The sequence below is a fragment of the Oreochromis aureus genome, linkage group 1 (genome assembly GCF_013358895.1).
Source record: "Oreochromis aureus strain Israel breed Guangdong linkage group 1, ZZ_aureus, whole genome shotgun sequence".
In the NCBI taxonomy this organism is placed as follows: Eukaryota; Metazoa; Chordata; class Actinopteri; order Cichliformes; family Cichlidae; genus Oreochromis; species Oreochromis aureus.
Window position 1 is genome coordinate 16859036 of NC_052942.1, and position 17379 is coordinate 16876414.

Below are 17379 nucleotides of genomic sequence, written 5' to 3' on the forward strand. Positions count from 1 at the left end.
ACGCATCTATTTTAAGCTGATGATAGCCACAGCTGAAACCAGTTGACCAATTGACTTGACCGTTGTGTCCTTTGTCCTTCAAGTTGTGCTGTGGCCGTTTGCGATTTGGAGGTAACCCAACTCTTCCCACTTTTCCACATCCCTCCATCCTAACGGCCCTGTAGGTACCTGACCTTTAAGAAAGTGTGTGGAGAAACGAAGCGGGGAGGAGGATTGAGAGAGGCTCAGGAGATGTGTGTACCCCCCAGGGACAGACTGGTAGACATGGGATGTAGTGGCACTTGAAAGCAAATGGGAATCAGGATGGAAATAGAGGCACATCAGCAACTGTTGCCTGCAGGGTAGAGAGAAGTTGTTTGGTGTGCACCACTGAGGTGGAAATGTGTGGATGGCCCAGCATGGTGGGTGGGCAATAGCTTTTTTTAAAGGAAAAAATAAGGATTTTACAGCTATGGAGATTTTTCTTACCATATGTTTATGAAATACTCATGTGCTGTTGGTAGTATGTAGGATCTCATTCAGAACATCACTTAAATCCTTGCTGGCATCTTGACAGTTGTAAGCTCCCAAATAACTTGTGGTGCTCCTGAGGAACTGGATGTGCTATCGCCCAGCTACCGCATTCAGTCAATTATGTCTTGAGAAGTCTGTGTTTTTTCTTTTTTTCCCCCCACAATGCCTCTCCCTGTATTGCATACAGAGTACTTTTATTCGAAATTAGGCAATGTGTTCTCCCAAGCTTATACAGCAGTTCTCAGCCTTAAGAGCAAAGGCATTTACTATGCAGTGCTTGTAAACATCTGATTAACACTGCCTGCCCCCCCCACAAACAATATTACAAACATATCCACATGCACAAACAAATCATGCAAGTAAGAAATAATTCTTTAAAACGGGGACACCGACAATTGAACTGTGTAATGCAATGTTTAAGGTGACAACTGAAAAACCACTCTAAAGCATATATGATAATATATCAAGCAGAGGAATGTACACAGTGGCAATCGACGGTACATTCATACAAACATTCCTCCCGTGTTACTGCTCTGTCTCCGGCTGTCACTAAAGTGCACCCTTTTACCCTTTTACAGGTACATAATGACAAGCATGTTGACAGTGGAGTTTGAGTAGAGGAAACCTTTTTCCTCGTTGAGCAAATCCAAAGTTGTCATTATTAAAAACTAATTTTCAGAGCCATCTGTTTCCATCTGCAACATTACCCTTTGCCTCTAAAGGGGTTATTGATTTGGGTCCTAATCTACAAGTAAATATATTGTTTGAGTTTATTTTTTTCCACGCTGTCAGCAATGTTAAAAGGACACAGCTCATCTGGCTGATGGATGGGAGCAAATGTAGCCCAGGGCCTAAGGGTGGACTGCAAGAGAAATGTACCTTATAACACACACATAAAAGCACACACACACACACACACATATAAACAACCCCTCCAGATGGGTCCCCCCTTGTGAGCAGTTTGTAGGGTCCAATTATGTGTGTTCGCATGTGTGTGTGCGTGTTGTGTGTAAGGGGGTTAAAAACTCTGATAGCAAAGTGTTTAGAAAACTATTACTGCAGATGTCAGCTGCAAAAGGCTTTAAGTGTAAAACATCTTTTAAAATAACACACCTAGGTCACAGGACTTACCGTCTATACTCACCATATGCACACTATACCACCCACACTGTGTGCTGGTCAGGTTATTGTTACCATAAACTAGCCTAATACAACATTACAGTTATTTGTTGTTTCGTGTCTGGGGCACTGACGTGTAAGCACAAGCTTTACTGAGAAGTAGATAAAGACGAAAGAGCAAGATAGCTGGTGCTGTAAATGAATGCCATAAAGCACGAATGCTGGATATGCCACCTCCTTCATCTGCAGCTGCTGAGCTTTTAGCGTTTAGTGCCTTTCTTGCATCACAGGGCACCGCCACATTTATGCTGCCTTGCTAGAGCTAGCAGCCAGTCTGCTGGGTTTTGATGTAAACCATTTTAGCCTTTGCTATGAAAGCTAGTACTTCTAAGGATGGCAATTTAGGTTACTCAGTTGGAGCAAACTACTTTGGTCTTTTCGGGTGCACGGTGCCGCATGACTACAGAATCAGGCTTTAAGTTAGTAGGGCTTCTCGCTTGTGCTTTGTTATTCAGGCGGGTGAATTAGATCATACAATACAGTCGCGTAATTACTGGAAATTATTTAGATAACATCTGGGTTAAAACCCACGCAAGCTCCTTTCACAGCTAACTCCTCCAGCAAACCTGACAGCCAGGAGGCACAAAGAGGTCAAAGCTGAGCACAAGTCCCTCTGGGGGGCCTCTCGTAACCTTCAACCTTTAGGTGTTCATCCTCAATGTTCATTTCCTAGAGGTGTCGGAGGAAGACAAACCAAGAGGTGCTGTATGGAAAGGCGAGAAAAGGAAGTGCGGGGAGGGAGGGAAAGGGAACTTGAGAAGGTGAAAGAGGACAGAAAGTGCTTTGAATGAGTGTGGTTAAGGAGAGACTCAAGGAGAAGAAAGAGGAGAGGTAGGACGGAGGAGAGTGGGGAGAGTGTGGCTACAAGCAGGGTATGTGGGGTTAACAGAGAGGAGAGACGGGGGGAGGAGAAGCAGCGCTCGAAGAAAGAATACAATGAAGACGAGGCTGCATTAGCAGCACGTCTCAGGCCAATTACTCTGCTGCTAACCCTCTCTTCTATCTCTCCTCTGGCTTCCTTCTCTCTCTGTGTCCTCTCCTCTCACTTTCCCTTTCTCTACCGCTCTCTCACTTTCCCTATCTGTGCTCTAACTATCCATGTGCTGTCAGCAGCAACAGATCCCTATATGATACCGGTGTGCACTGGCAGGTTTTATCTTCCTTTGCTACAATAGGAAAGGAGGATCTGAAAAAAGATAAGATAGGACCAACCAACAGTGACAACAGCAAACACATAACAGCATGGCGCGTGCTTTGCACAGTGCTTCACTGCCATCTAGTGGCAGGCAGCTCAGCAGGACCTCCATCTAATGGCTCTGGTAATAAGTTACAGGTTGTTGCGTTGCAGTAATGTAATCAAAAAGCTCATCTGAGAAGGTGTTTTTACAGATGAATGCAATGTACAGGTACAGGTCTTCGAATTTGTGGTACACCTGTGCACGGCAGGGGTTTTAATACATAAGTGAGCTTTAAGTGTCTGTGTTTTCTGCAGTTCCTCTGAAGTAAGCAAAAACACCTTGTGCTGGTTCACTGACGGCTCAATGATGCAAATTATAGTAGCTTAAGCAGCTTGGTGCCATGTTGATAATAACACACGTGAGAGTTTGAAACAGTTTCTTAAACTTTGTGCTCTGTATATGCATTGCTCTATTTCTGATTTGTGATGCTGATGATTTGCCCAATATAAACTGAATTTATTCCAAGTCGGGCTAATAAGTATCATGCAAATATATTCTGAAGGAAAAATAAACCATAAATCCAAGTAAATCATTTTCTTTATTTTCTTTAGAAAATAAAAGAATATCAAATCCATATAATATGCATCATATAGTACATATTTGTGAGATTAACTGAACCGTTTTGAGGTATATAGTAGTCTGTCAACAGAGTCATCATCAGAAAACAAAAACATCATGGTCTGAGCAGAGCTGAGTGACAAAAACATAAACCTTAAGAACAAAGGGTTACTCCTTTAATTACATATTTGTAGACTCAATTAAGTGATTAATGCAATTATGAAAGATGGCATAATGTGAGGTAAGGAAAGAGCAAATGTATCACTGCTGTCCAGCAGCCCATAGTAAAAAACAATTATTTTTCCTTTCGATATTCATTCATTTAATGACTTAATAAATTTTACTTGCAAATATTAATTAACCTTGACCACATCAAAAGGTTTTAGGCTCCGCACCAGCCTGTCATCCCAGATGATTAACTGCGTGCAGCATTGTAAAAAACAAAACCATGCCATGGATACTGTGTTAGGTTGTCATCTGCCTAATAGGGTGTTAATAGTATAACTGGTAGGCTAATTTGCATTCTGCAAGAATAACACCAAAGTTTGTAAAAGAACATCTGTGAAATGTTGTTGTTAAATACTTTGTACACAGACTTTACTTGTTAACTTTTAATTAGAAAGTATTTAGATAAATGCTAAACGTGGGGCTAATCTCAAAGGGCTTTTTATTTGCATGCAAATGTATGTATGTGTCCAATAGTCCACTGTCGTAGGTGTATGTTTGAGCGTGTGTGTGTGTACGTGTGCACGTGTGTGTAAGCAGGGGTTAGCGTAGGTGCAAAGAGCTGGAAACAGATAAAAATAAAATCACAGGCCCACTCCAGAAATAATGGGACATCTGGTCCAGACATCTGGAGCCAGAGGACTTTTAGGAGCTTCCCAGCACCCTCTCACCTTGTGGGTAAATTAGCAAAGTGAAAAAATATGGCAGGGGTAAACGATGCTGACAATCACACAGAGGGAGGACAGTTGAGACAGGTTGCCTGGGAATTCATCATTTGGAGGTCTTTTTTTGTTTCACGTAAATAAAGGGTGATAGCTGATGTTCCATGTGGGAGAAATGTGAATGCGAGTGTGTGAGAGAGCGGGGGGGGGGGTATTTGAAAGCAGATGGAGGTGGGAACCATCTCATTACTCTTTGGCAAGAACTGATCAGTTTCCTCCTTTGAGCTAATAAATAAAACTGTTTCTAAACAGAGATTATTACTCCAGGTAGGCTGTACAATGGATGATTGACGGTTCTCTTCTTTGCAAAGGCATCAGTAAAAAGAATATATAGTTCTTCTGGACCTGACCAACAGAATCGCCAAGCAATCACAAGGATTTACCAATGATTTTTGAAACCTATTCCCGAAATGTCAAATTTGTCATAAATTAGCTTTCGGAAATAGGTTTGGAATAAATTTGCGAGATAGACTCTGCACTTGCTGAATCATGATTCAGCTTTTAGTTAAAAAAAAAAAAAAAAAGTTGTTCTTGACATTGCCAAGTATAGACAGACAGCTCATCAATTAAAGTTTTCCAGGTTTAAATCTTGCAGTGCAACCTGAGCTTGCAAGACACTGTCTGCCTTTGTAAGTACACATCATGGGCTGATGGGTTGGCATGAGTCTGCTTGAGAGGGAAAGAGAGAGCGAGATGGTGTCAGATGCGATATTGATGACAAGCCACTATGCTAGTCTCTTGTTTCCCCTTGGCTCATTGTAAGGTCACAGTGGAAAGGTGGGACAACAAATGCCACCAAGTCACTCTGACAGCTTGACCCCTGGGAGAGCAGATACCCTTTTCATCAGATGCCCCTCCTCCCAAGTGCCCCATTCCGTGTCCTTTCTTTGGTCTTTCTTTTCATTTTATCCAATTCATCTTTATTTAACATTTACTTTTCTCCATATGGACTCCAGTGCTACCAACTGTTTGCCCTCTTTGTCCTGTTTTCCCTTTTCATCTATATACCTATACTTACACACCCTAAGACACACAGCCTTGCCCTCCCTGGCAGTTTCCCGGGGTTTTCAATCTCATGTCACAAATAGGTAATAAAGATGCCATCAAAAGGACACCAGAGCATCCACATTCTGCCTATTTTCCCTCCCACTCGTAAATCTCCAGAGGGCAGAAGGACATATGTACATCACCTAGCGAGCTTCACCGCATTGAATTATGTTATTTAGTTCAGGCTTGTTCCCATCCTGATCCAAATGCATAACACTCATGTGGACAGAGAAAGAACAAGAAGCATACTGTGTAAATAGAGCTAATGGTGGTCAGTGAATGCAAGCCATTAAGTAATCTGGAGTACAAAGCAAAATGTATCTTCAAGGGCCCTTCTCAGCATGCTAACCACAGAGAGGAGGAAGATGCAAGGGAAGGACAGGAAACGCATACTGTATTTATTCCCCTCCAGCTCCTCCTCAGACAGTCAGATAGGCTCTGAGCATAATGTCCTGTCAGATATGACCTTGAGCAAGTCCATTGTCTCCCAGGATCTTCACTCACACTGTCACATCAGGCCACTTCAGTGTTCTCAATAAAAACAACACAACAACAGCATCCCAATGATGTATTGCTGCACATCAGTTGCATTAGCAAGCAGCTGGGGCAGGTTTGTCATTCACAGTAATTGGATCTGTACAGTATAATCTTTATGATTTAGCCTGTCTTGTTCTTGTGCCTGGTTTAAATGACATTATATAACGGCTGTCTCAATAAAACCCTTGAACAAACAGGGGAAAAAAATCCCAGAGATATTCCTAAGCTTGGTAAATAACGGTGCCTTTAAATGTATTATTAAATTGCAGCTTAGAAGAACTTTTTACTTCAATCAGTTTACTTGAAGTTGCATGAACACATAGGCTCAAATCTGCAAAACACCAGTAAATGGTAATGTGGCAGACAGGACATGCATGTATTCCAGTTCCAGATTTAAAAGTTACACTTAGTATTTTGGACATCCAAAACATGTGAGGTATCGGAGTGTTGACATTTTACACATGGACATAGAGGTTTCAGTATGGCGCTTTAAAATGCCAAATTTAGTGCCGTGCCTTTAGGAATTATCTCACCTCCATGCGTATGTTTATGTCACTGCACATGGCGTTGCACGAGCTTTAGTTCCAGCTAAGTGGCACATAGTTCTCATCTGTGCCCTTATGGCATTTCGGTGATTCACTCCGAATGACTCATTTGACTACACCTTTGTGTGATGAGAGACTCAGATGGGGTTTAAATTATGATTGTCGAAATAATTTCTAAATGTCTGCAACATTTAAAATATGAATATGTAAGAAGGAAATACAGACAAGAATGAAAACTTAGTTATAAATGATGGGGTTCACCAATAATGGATTGGTGACCTGTCCAGGTTGTACCCCTTTTTGCACCCTGTGACAGCTGGGATGGATGGATGGACAGATAGCTGAAGATAGGTTTGTTTGAGAAATGGTGACATGTCTGCAGAGAGGCCATGTATCTCAGCATGTCACATGGATAAATCACAGATGCGTGGGTTCGTGTGGGTGTGAAGGTACTTATATGTACTTATGTGTGCAGGTGTGTGTAAGGGAGGTAAGATGGGGGAGGAAGAGAGCAGATGAGGGCGTCCAGGTGAAATGTTGTGATAACAGTAGAACTGCATTCCCAATTATAAACTATCCATTCCAAGAATTGTTTTTTTTAAAAAGAGAGCCTCGTTGTTGAACTGTGGGCATGTGCAGTCAATCAAAAGCACCCCCAGGGTTGAAGATCAGCGTTGGCCCATCCTTGCGTAAAGTTGGAAAGATATGTCTGGCACATTCATCTAAGCACAAGGGCATCACATGAGCTTCAGTCCTAGTATCATGCTTCAAATTATGGCACCCCGGAGTGTTGCTTGTGGGTTCATTTTGTGTTGCAGTCACAAGACAAGCTTGAAATCATGTGGAGATCTCACATGTTGGAATTAATAGGAGGCTAAGCATATGAGTCTTTCAGGGTAAGACACCTCCTGATGGAATTTTTGTATTTCATTTTTGTTCCCAATTTTGAACTTTCCAGACACCAAACTGTGAGTAAGTAAGTTCTGACCTCAAGCTTTCACCCACTGATTCAAAAACTCATGCGTTGGTGTTTTAGTGGATGAGAGAACATAAATGCTGTTAACTCACCTTACAAAATCTGAAATAGCTTTTATGCAGATCTCCGGAGTATTCGTGCACAGTTTGCATCTGTTGGCAGACAATTTTAATTTCCACTGGGATTTTTTTTCATCTAATTTTGATTTTTTATATAATGGTTTTTTGACAACACCCAATTGCAGTTGCTACACCATTGTTTCTGTACACACCTGTTTTATAGTTGAAGTGAGTCATTCCTGTGATTTCATTCATCTTGTGTGTGGTAATTTAACACCCGCCTACAGTTGTGGTCAGAAGTTTACATCCACTCGTCATGGGCATGAATGTCGTGGTAAGATTTGTTTGAACTGCTCTATTTCCAGGGTGGACTGATTGTACAGCACTCATCTCTCATCTTTTGTAAAACACGAAGTGGGTGCACAGTCCTTTGGCACAGCGGTGAAACATCTGAATAACTTACGTACAGTTCTTTGAACTAATGGTCTTGAAATCAGTTTTAGTTAGAAATGGCTCCAAGAGTTCCCAACTTGTGTACTGTACGTGAATGTATGTACTGTATATATTTAAGCCTCTATGTATACTTTTGACCCTGTTTGGATTAGAGAAAATCCAGAATAAATTCAAACTTGTGCACCAAATTCTTGCATGTATATATTCCACTCTGGTAAAACAGTAGTTCAAAGAAATCATTAAAAGCTCCAGATTACCATGAAATTAATATCCCTGATGAGTGGATGTAAACTTCTGACCAGAACTGTAAATTCAACACTGATCACTTTAAAGCCCAACAACAGAAAGAACATCATGGGTTTGATGTAGTGTGTGCCAATGTGACACTAAGAATACAACAATTCATGACATAATTTAGCATCATATTCACAATTCTGGCTCATGTCCTAAAGTAAACACAAAGTCTAATAGTTTTTTGTAACCAAATGAAAATTGTATCTTTCATACAGATTTCTTCTTGTACTGGAGAATGCGTATATGCTTTGAACCATTCCTGATATCGCACAGAAACAAGCCCCCGTATGACCAGACAAACTAAATCTCAAATTACACTCAGAAGTACAGTTACAAAAATTAAAATCAATGATATCAGTACCTATTATATGATACTAAAAAAAATGCCCTTAACCCTGCTGCTTGGCAACTCATGAAAGTCAAGGTCATAGACATCCCTTTGAAAATGAAATTTCACTAAATTTATAATAGCCGTCAATGTTTGCCTTGGGTACTTTTATTTCATGCTTTTTCTAATCTTCTCCTATCCACTCTTTGTGATCCTGTTCTTGGCTGACAGAAATGAAATCCAGCATGGTCTTCTGTTGCTGTAGCTACTTCAAGGTTCCACATGTTGTGCTTTCAACAGTGTGCCTTTGAAATAATGTTTGAGCTACTGTATCAGCCAGTTCTACAGTTTTAACATGGCGCATTCAATTTACAGGAACTTACCGTATTAGTTAAACAGCTCTGAGCTGTATTACGATTTCTCTTTGCAATTTCCCATTTTTGTTTTATTCTGTACGCCTCCTGAAAATCACGCTCACTGATTATTGAGGAAATCAGAATTATTACTGTTATGCAAGGCAAAATTTGATTAGATGCTCACTAAAGCCTGTTTGCTTAAATCTGTGGTTTCATTTTTTGTCAAAATAAAATAAAAGGCATCTGTGGTGTACACTGCTCCCAAATATACATGTCATTGTATTGTATTAATAAACAATGTCAGCTGTGTAATGTGTTGGATCCGGACTAAATATGTGTTGTTTCACAGCAGTAACAGAATGAAAAAGCCTTTTCCGGAGCAAGAATTGATTTTCTCTAAAACCAATGAGGCAACAATTGACTTAGTTTTTGAGATATGGATGTATAAAAAGTTACTAAGCGATTATTTTCCATCAACAAATCGAACCCTTCCGGAAACTCAATTTTATACCTTAATGATGTACTCAAAAACCTCAAACTGAGGCTTTGAAATAGTCACACTGTTAGCAGGCAGAAACAAGAACCTGTGGTGGGCCAATCGATAGAAACTTCATTACCAGGAAGCCGGGCTAGTAATCTCCTTGGCTGCAGCTGTGAGGGACATACATTCTACCACAGCACCTGTTCTCAATGATATATCCAGTCTGTACCTGCACAGGCACAAAGGCACACTCACACTACTCTGCGGTTTACCACTCCCGCACTATCTTACCATCTCTTTTCTCTGTCTGTCTCAAATACGAGCTCACAAGGATTTTGTGTTATTTCATACTCTTGCCTTGCTTCTCTCTCCCAGCCTTAGATGAGCTTTCTTACATTTGTGCCAGGATGCATCTTTAGCAGCTGACAAGAGCAGAAAAGGGAGAAAAACTGATGGGTGAAAACAGAAGAAGAGAGAAGCAGCAGGGGAGATGTGAGGAGGGGGTGGAGAGGAGTTGAAGTTTTTTTTTTTTTCAGTTAATACAAATAGACCTTTGGGGTTCAGAAATTGTGTAGTATAATATCATGTTAGGACAGCTCCATTTTACACCAAAATTGGTTCTATAATGGCAAGCCACAGAGACATTTTAAAGTATTTTTCCTTTCTAGCTTTCCCTCTTTGAGAAAATTGGGTCTCCACAGGAAAAATGACAAATCATCGAGTTATCAGGGATAAGTACTTTTGCAAGTTTTTAGCCTTGGACTCGACTCTCACACTTGTAGCGATCTAATTCAGCTATAAAACCAAGGCAGGTAATAACAAAACTATAGATTAGGTCCAAGATGGCATTTGGGGCCCAACTAGAAACAAGCAACAAAAGTAGTCCCATATATCTGGGCTGTTAACATGTAGCCGAAACACACCCTTTTTTTCTTCTTTTATGTAAATTCAACCAGTAGATGGCACTGACAGAGCAAGAACAACTACTGCTTACTTTATAATAACTCTTTCCTACCTTACATAAATAAAATAATAATAATTGTATTCCCATAATGTTAAAGAAAATAGTTCTCCTGCTCATTATTAGGAGCAGAACTAATCACTATCTGCTATCTCCTCCTTGGAGATGAGTAGTAATGGTGTGGGCAATACTGAAGACTGTCCTCTTGAGACAGAGGGATGCACTAAGAGCACACGGCTGTTCCCAAACAGAAATATAGAAACAAGATAGGTTTTTTATTGGCATTTAGGCCTACCCTTCTATCATGGTGCTAAAGGTTAATACTGAGACTTTGTCAAGATATATCTATATGCTAATAGCGCCCATTATGCATCCTGGTATTGCAAAGTAAAGTAACTGTAGGGGCTTTCTACTGTGGCTCCCACTCAAGTATGACTGACATAATATATGTGAACTGAATGGATTTCTGCCCAGTTGAATAAATTTACCCACATTTCATTGTGTGCTACTCCATTAAACTGAAATCTGTGCTTAATCTGCAACAATTATCGGCTTGTGATAAACACAGCAAAAACAAGTTTGATTAATTCAGTGGTAGAAAACAAGTATTTCCGACTGCAGTGTATTGATTTGCCAAGAAGCAGTTCTAAAAAAAAAAAAAAAGCTGTGGTACATTTGTTACATATGTCTGGAAATGAGTAATCATATACAATAGGGTTTTTTCAAGCTATAGGCAAGAACTACATGTAGTGTCTTTTGATTTTTGGCACAATCACATTAGTTACTCTAAATATATATATATGTGTGTGTGTGTGTGTGTGTGTGTGTGTGTGTGTGTGTGTGTGTGTGTGTGTGTGTACTTGTTTTCGTGACATCTGAGGACAATTTTATGATAACACACTCACAAAATGAGGGACGCTCGGAAAAATGAGGACATTTTTGAGGTCCTCATTTTCCGAGCCTTCTAAAGTGTTCTAGAGGCCCCCAACATGCTCCCAAACCAAAAATCTCGAATGTCCTGAAATATCACAATTTTATGAAAAAGTGTGTTTAAGTGTGTTTAGCGTTTTTGCTCACTTTCAGTTTCGCCGCCTACTGGCCAGTTTTGGAACAAAACACACTTTTAACACACTTTCAGTGACGTCACTCTGTGAGTCCTCATTTTGTAGGTGTGTCAGACACAATAACACATTTGACCCAGGTTATAGTGACGTCACTCTGCGAGTCCTCATTTTGTAGGTGTGTCAGACACAATAACACATTTGACCCAGGTTATACCCTTCTTGGGGCTTAAGCAAGGGTAACAACAGTTAAATCAGGCAAATCTTGACAAAATGAAGGTCTTTAGATTCAGTTATTAGTGCCTGCACATCTTGGGGTTTTTGTTGTTGACAAAATGTCTCAAAATATAAAGTTTCAACATTTGTGTAATTATATTACTGTTATTTAATGAGTCTTACTTCTCAAAATCAATGCACAAATTGTCTGACCTTCACTAAGCAGAATGATGTGTGTGCAGATTTTGACCCTTGAAGAGTTTATATTAATCTGCATTAATATAATTGCATCTGCAATCTGCAGTTGAACTTAGAGATTCCTGCCGCTGTCATGTGATTCAGTATGATCATCAGGCTCAGTCTCGACTCTGAATTCCAAGAGGGCAGCAGCATGTCTCCTTGTTGAATGTCTGCTTTGAATTTTGGGTTGTTTTTTTTTGTTTTGGTTTTCTCCTCTGCTACTACCAGAAGTTGTCTGCACCACACCAGGGCCTGTGCTGCTAGCATAAACCAACTGAGCCTCAACCAGGGCCTGTGCTGTTTTCTGAGGCCATCTGCACCGCACCAGGGCCTAGCTAGACCCATAGGCACCACACCAGGGCCTTTACTGCTGTGTAATCAATTACTGTAAATGTACATGTTATCAGGAAATGATCAGACGGCAGAGGGTTTTCAGGAAACACTGTTAAATGTTCAGTTTCTATTTCATATGTTAAAACAAGATCTAGAGTGTGATAAAAGTGGTGGGTGGGTTCTTTTACATTTTGAGAGAAGCCAATTGAGTCTAATAACAGATTAAATGCCATGTTGAGGCTGTCATTTTTAGCATCTACATGGATGTTAAAATCACCCACAATAATTATTTTATCTGAGCTGAGCACTAAATCAGATAAAAGTCTGAGAAATCAGACAGAAACTCTGTAAGGCCCAGGTGGACGATAGATGATAACAAGTAAGACTGGTTTCTGAGTTTTACAGCTGGGGTGGACGAGGCTAAGCATCAGGCTTTCAAATGAATTAAAAGTCTGTCTTGGTCTTTCGTTAATTAATAGGCTGGTGTGAAAAATTGCTGCCACACCGCCCCCTCCGCCTGTGCTTTGCGATTTCTGGTAGTTAGAATTACTCGGGGTGTTGATTCATTTTAACTAACATAATCATCCGACTGCAACCAGGTTTCTGTAAGGCAGAGTAAATCGATTTGTTGATCAATTATTAAGTCATGTACTAACAGACTTGGAGAGCGCCCTAATATTTAATAATCCACAATGTTTTACTCTTTGGTTCAGATGTGGATACTGTATTGTTCTTTCTTTTGATTTTTTTATGTTTAAATTGTTTTTGCTGGTTTTTAGTTTGTTTTTGTCTGTTTGGGAGCTGACACGGTCTCAGTGGAGATGGGTTTTTGGGGGTAGCAGGAGGAGAGAAGCTGCAGAGAGGCGTGTAAGACTGCAACTCTGCTTCTTGGTCCCAACTCTGGATAGTCATATTTTGGGGCTTTAATAAATTTGTCCATATTTCTAGAAATGAGAGCTGCTCCATCCAAAGTGGGATGGATGCCGCTCTCCTAACAAGACCAGGTTTCCTCCAGAAGCTTTGCCAATTATCTATGAAGCCGACATCATTTCTGGGACAACACAGACAGCAATTTAAGGAGAAATGCAGCTAAACAGGTCACTCCTGGTCTGATTGGGAGGGACCAGAGAAAACTACAGAGTCAACATTGTTTTGGCAAAGTTACACACTGATTCGATATTGATTTCAGTGACCTCCGATTGGCGTAACTGGGTGTCATTACTGCCGATGTGAATTATGATTTTACTGAATTTACGTTTACCCTTATGTGGTGGCGCGAATGAGGAATAACCGGGACGGTAACTAAGATGTTGACAACGCCACCTGGGGGAGGGAGTTACACCCCAGGAAAGATATCTCTAGCCAATGTAAGTGTTACACTGGCAACCAAAGCCCACAGACTTGTTATTAACGGCAAAGGTGAGGCAGGTGAATTTTACAAATCAAGGTTTATTAAGAAGAACTACTAAAAACATAGAATTATAAAATCAAAGAGGCACCTAAGGTAGCAGGGTTGAGACGGCAAAATAGTTAATTAAAACGACCAGACTCCCTACCACGATGCTGCTACCCTAAAACAATCACAACATGATAAAAGAGCAACTAAACAAAATGGTGGAGACCGGCCACTTGAGGAGGCAACCTACAGGAGGAGTGCCCAAGGGTGCCACCAATTACTCACCCATGTGATTTCACTGCAGACCTCACTCACACTAAACGGTGCAATCTACCTATGCCCGGTGTGTACACTCGCATGCATCGGGAGGGATTCCACCTCACGTGCCTAGCCCCTCAACAAGCAGCCACACCTCCACTAAAGCAATAAAAGAAAGCATAAAACATTAAACAGATTAGTAAAAGATCTACATAAAACAAATACACCCCAAATTACTGTTTGTTATAAAAGCATTGCGTAACAAACAAAACAGCATATGACAAGACAGCAGTAGTATAGTGCAAGCCTGCAACAAAAGAGGGAAACAGTTGTCAAAGTCCACCCTACTATGCCACGTTATGATGAACACAAGAGTCCCACTTACCACTCTCTAAAGGGCAATACTAAACTGAGTAACTTTCCTGGAGAGATCTGCAGCGCTTAACTGCCTAATGCTCGCAGCCACCTTGGATGGACAAGACTACCAAATGACTCCTTCTGGTAGTGAAGCGCAGCTGTTTCTTATAAGCCTGCTAATTGTCAACTGGGAAGGTGTGGATGTTAGTGGTGCGTTTGTGGACATCATGTAAAATCCTACCCCAGAATCTACTTCACTACACTTAGCCAGCAGTTTTAAATTTCCTTCAATGTCGCCTGCTCTGGCCCCTGGAAGACAATTAACTATGGTTGCCGGTGTCTCTAGCTTCACATGTCTGAGAACAGAATCACCAATTACCAGAGTTTGACCCCGACGGGTGTGTCGCCGAGTGGGGAAAAACGGTTAGACACATGTATGAATTTGAGGAATGGACCCAAAATGCAGACACAAAGGAACGTGAAAGAAAATTTTAATATTAACAGAAAGCAAGCTGTTTATTAAGGCTGGTAAAATAGGCAGAACCAGCTTCCAGTTTGGATTCGGGAGACAGACACTATCTCTACTTTTAAGATTAGGCTTCAAACTTTCCTTTTGCTAAAGCATATAGTTAGGGCAGGATCAGGTGACCCTGAATCCTCCCTTAGTTGTGCTGCAGTGAACGTGGGCTGCCGGGGATTCCCATGATGCACTGAGTTTTTCCTTTCCAGTCACCTTTCTCACTCACTATGTGTTAATAGACCTCTCTGCACTGAATCATACTTGTTATTAATCCACAGCATGTCTTTATCCTGTCTTCCTTCTCTCACCCCAACCAATCACAGCAGATGGCCCCGCCCTCCCTGAGCCTGGTTCTGCTGGAGGTTTCTTCCTGTTAAAGGGAGTTTTTCCTTCGCACTGTCGCCAAAGTTCTTGCTCATAGGTGGTCGTATGATTGTTGGGTTTTCCTCTGTATCTATTATTGTGCGATCTACTGTACAATATAAAGCGCCTTGAGGCGATTGTTGTTGTGATTTGGTGCTATATAAATAAAATTGAATTTAATTGAATTAAAAGATTACAAAACAAAAGGCAGAAGTGAAGCTAAACAATAACCTAACCTGGGGACAAACCATGAAACCTGACATGGATACAAACATACCTGGAACATGGAAACGTGGCACCAAAGACAACAGATGACCTGACACTGAACAAATGAGGACAGGACTTACAGTGGCTTGCAAAAGTATTCGCCCCTTGAACTTTTCCACATTTTGTCACATTACTGCCACAAACATGAATCAATTTTATTGGACTCGCACATGAAAGACCAATACAAAGTGGTCTACACGTGAGAAGTGGAATGAAAATCATACATGATTCCAAACATTTTTACAAATAAATAACTGAAAAGGGGGGTGTGTGCGTAATTATTCAGCCCCTGAGTCAATACTTTGTAGAACCACCTTTTGCTGAAATTGGATTCCATTAAAATTGATTCATGTTTGTGGCAGTAATGTGACAAAATGTGGAAAAGGGGGACGAATACTTTTGCAAGCCCTTGTAAGTACACAGAGAGACAATGAGGGGATGAGGAACAGCTGGGACAAATCAGACCTAACAAGACAAGGGAAACAAAACTAGACTCACTGCATATAGGACAAGGACTTTCACAATAAAACAGACATCACAAGGGTAATCTAATAAACAAATGAACTTAGCTAACCTAAAGAACTTATAAATAAACATCGACATCCAAACAAACTAAAACTTAAAATGCTGGGTCAACAAACCCAGGAAAGTGACAGTAAAATCATTTATTATACACATTATACTTATTTTCTTAAATTGCTTATCTATTATCTGTATTTTCACTTGAGGGTCTAGGGTACTGCTCTTCTTTTCATGACAAATTAGGACATGTTTATGATAACACACTGACAATATCAGGCCAATTTTGGCATTACTCCATCAGTGAACAGCATGCCCATGCTAACTTAAACTAGACCAGCAAGCTAACCACATGTGTATTTAAGTGTTACTTAAGAATAGGAACCAAACAAATTAACGGAACGAAATTAACTGTAACAGCAGTTTTCAAAACACTGTGACACTTCTCAAGTGTTCCTACCTCAAATACAGCGAGTGTTGCTGTGTTTTGTTGTTAAATGGACGAGGAGAGCCCGTGGCTGGTGAGAGGATGCGGCATTTCGTCAGTGGAGCATAGAACGACGTCTGTGATTGGACAACAAGTGAGTAACGCTGCATCTGATTGTTCGAAAGCCTCAACCAAAGAGCTGCTGGTCACGGCAAGATACAAACTCGCCGGAGCTCTGAGTGAACTGCACATCCGGGACCTTCAGCACTCAGCAGAGATTTGTCTTGACGTATGTATTTACCTTTGATATCCATGACTCGACGCACATTTAGCAAGGTAAAGTTGTATGTTTAACAAGCTAATTAACGCTAGTTAAACGGAACTAAAACAATACACAATCGATTTGAACAAACTGTGTGATGAATGATGATAAATGCTAAAAATTACTTAAGATTTATCTTCAACAATAGATATTAGAAGTTTAATTTAACTGTTTTTAAATTCCACTGGAGTTAAAGGGACCTGTGGCCTTGCACGTGCTCTGCATCTTCAACTGCACAGACAGTCAGTCTAAGCTCTTTTTAAGTGTAGCTAACTGCAACACACATTTTTTTTTCAACACAAGATATGTTTGGGGGATTTAAATGTTAATAATAATGTTTTCGTATTTAGCACAAACCAATAGGGTCTGGGTCTCTGGCCCAGCGTTTCTGACGTTATTCTAAGGTTTTGAGTTTCTTATGTTTAGTGGCGGGTTAGTTGAGTTTGGCTTAACGTTATTAACATTGTTTTAAGGAGTTTATGTTAGGGTTGTATATTACAACGTTTGTATTTTCATGCCATTTTTCCTGTTTTATTTTGAAAGAGTCTGTTGTGTTCAGTTCATTAATCTCACTGACCTGTTGTGTCAATAGAATCATTTGTGCCAGCTACTTCCCTGCTCTCCTTCC

General features: G+C 40.5%; 1 long non-coding RNA gene across 1 annotated transcript; it reads left to right on the plus strand.

The window, feature by feature from the left end:
• The first annotated feature begins 16493 nt into the window (after positions 1 to 16493).
• Positions 16494 to 17379, plus strand: LOC120437360. Its single transcript, XR_005611079.1, has 3 exons — positions 16494 to 16765; positions 16942 to 16993; positions 17344 to 17379. It is a non-coding gene; the product is annotated as an uncharacterized LOC120437360 (long non-coding RNA).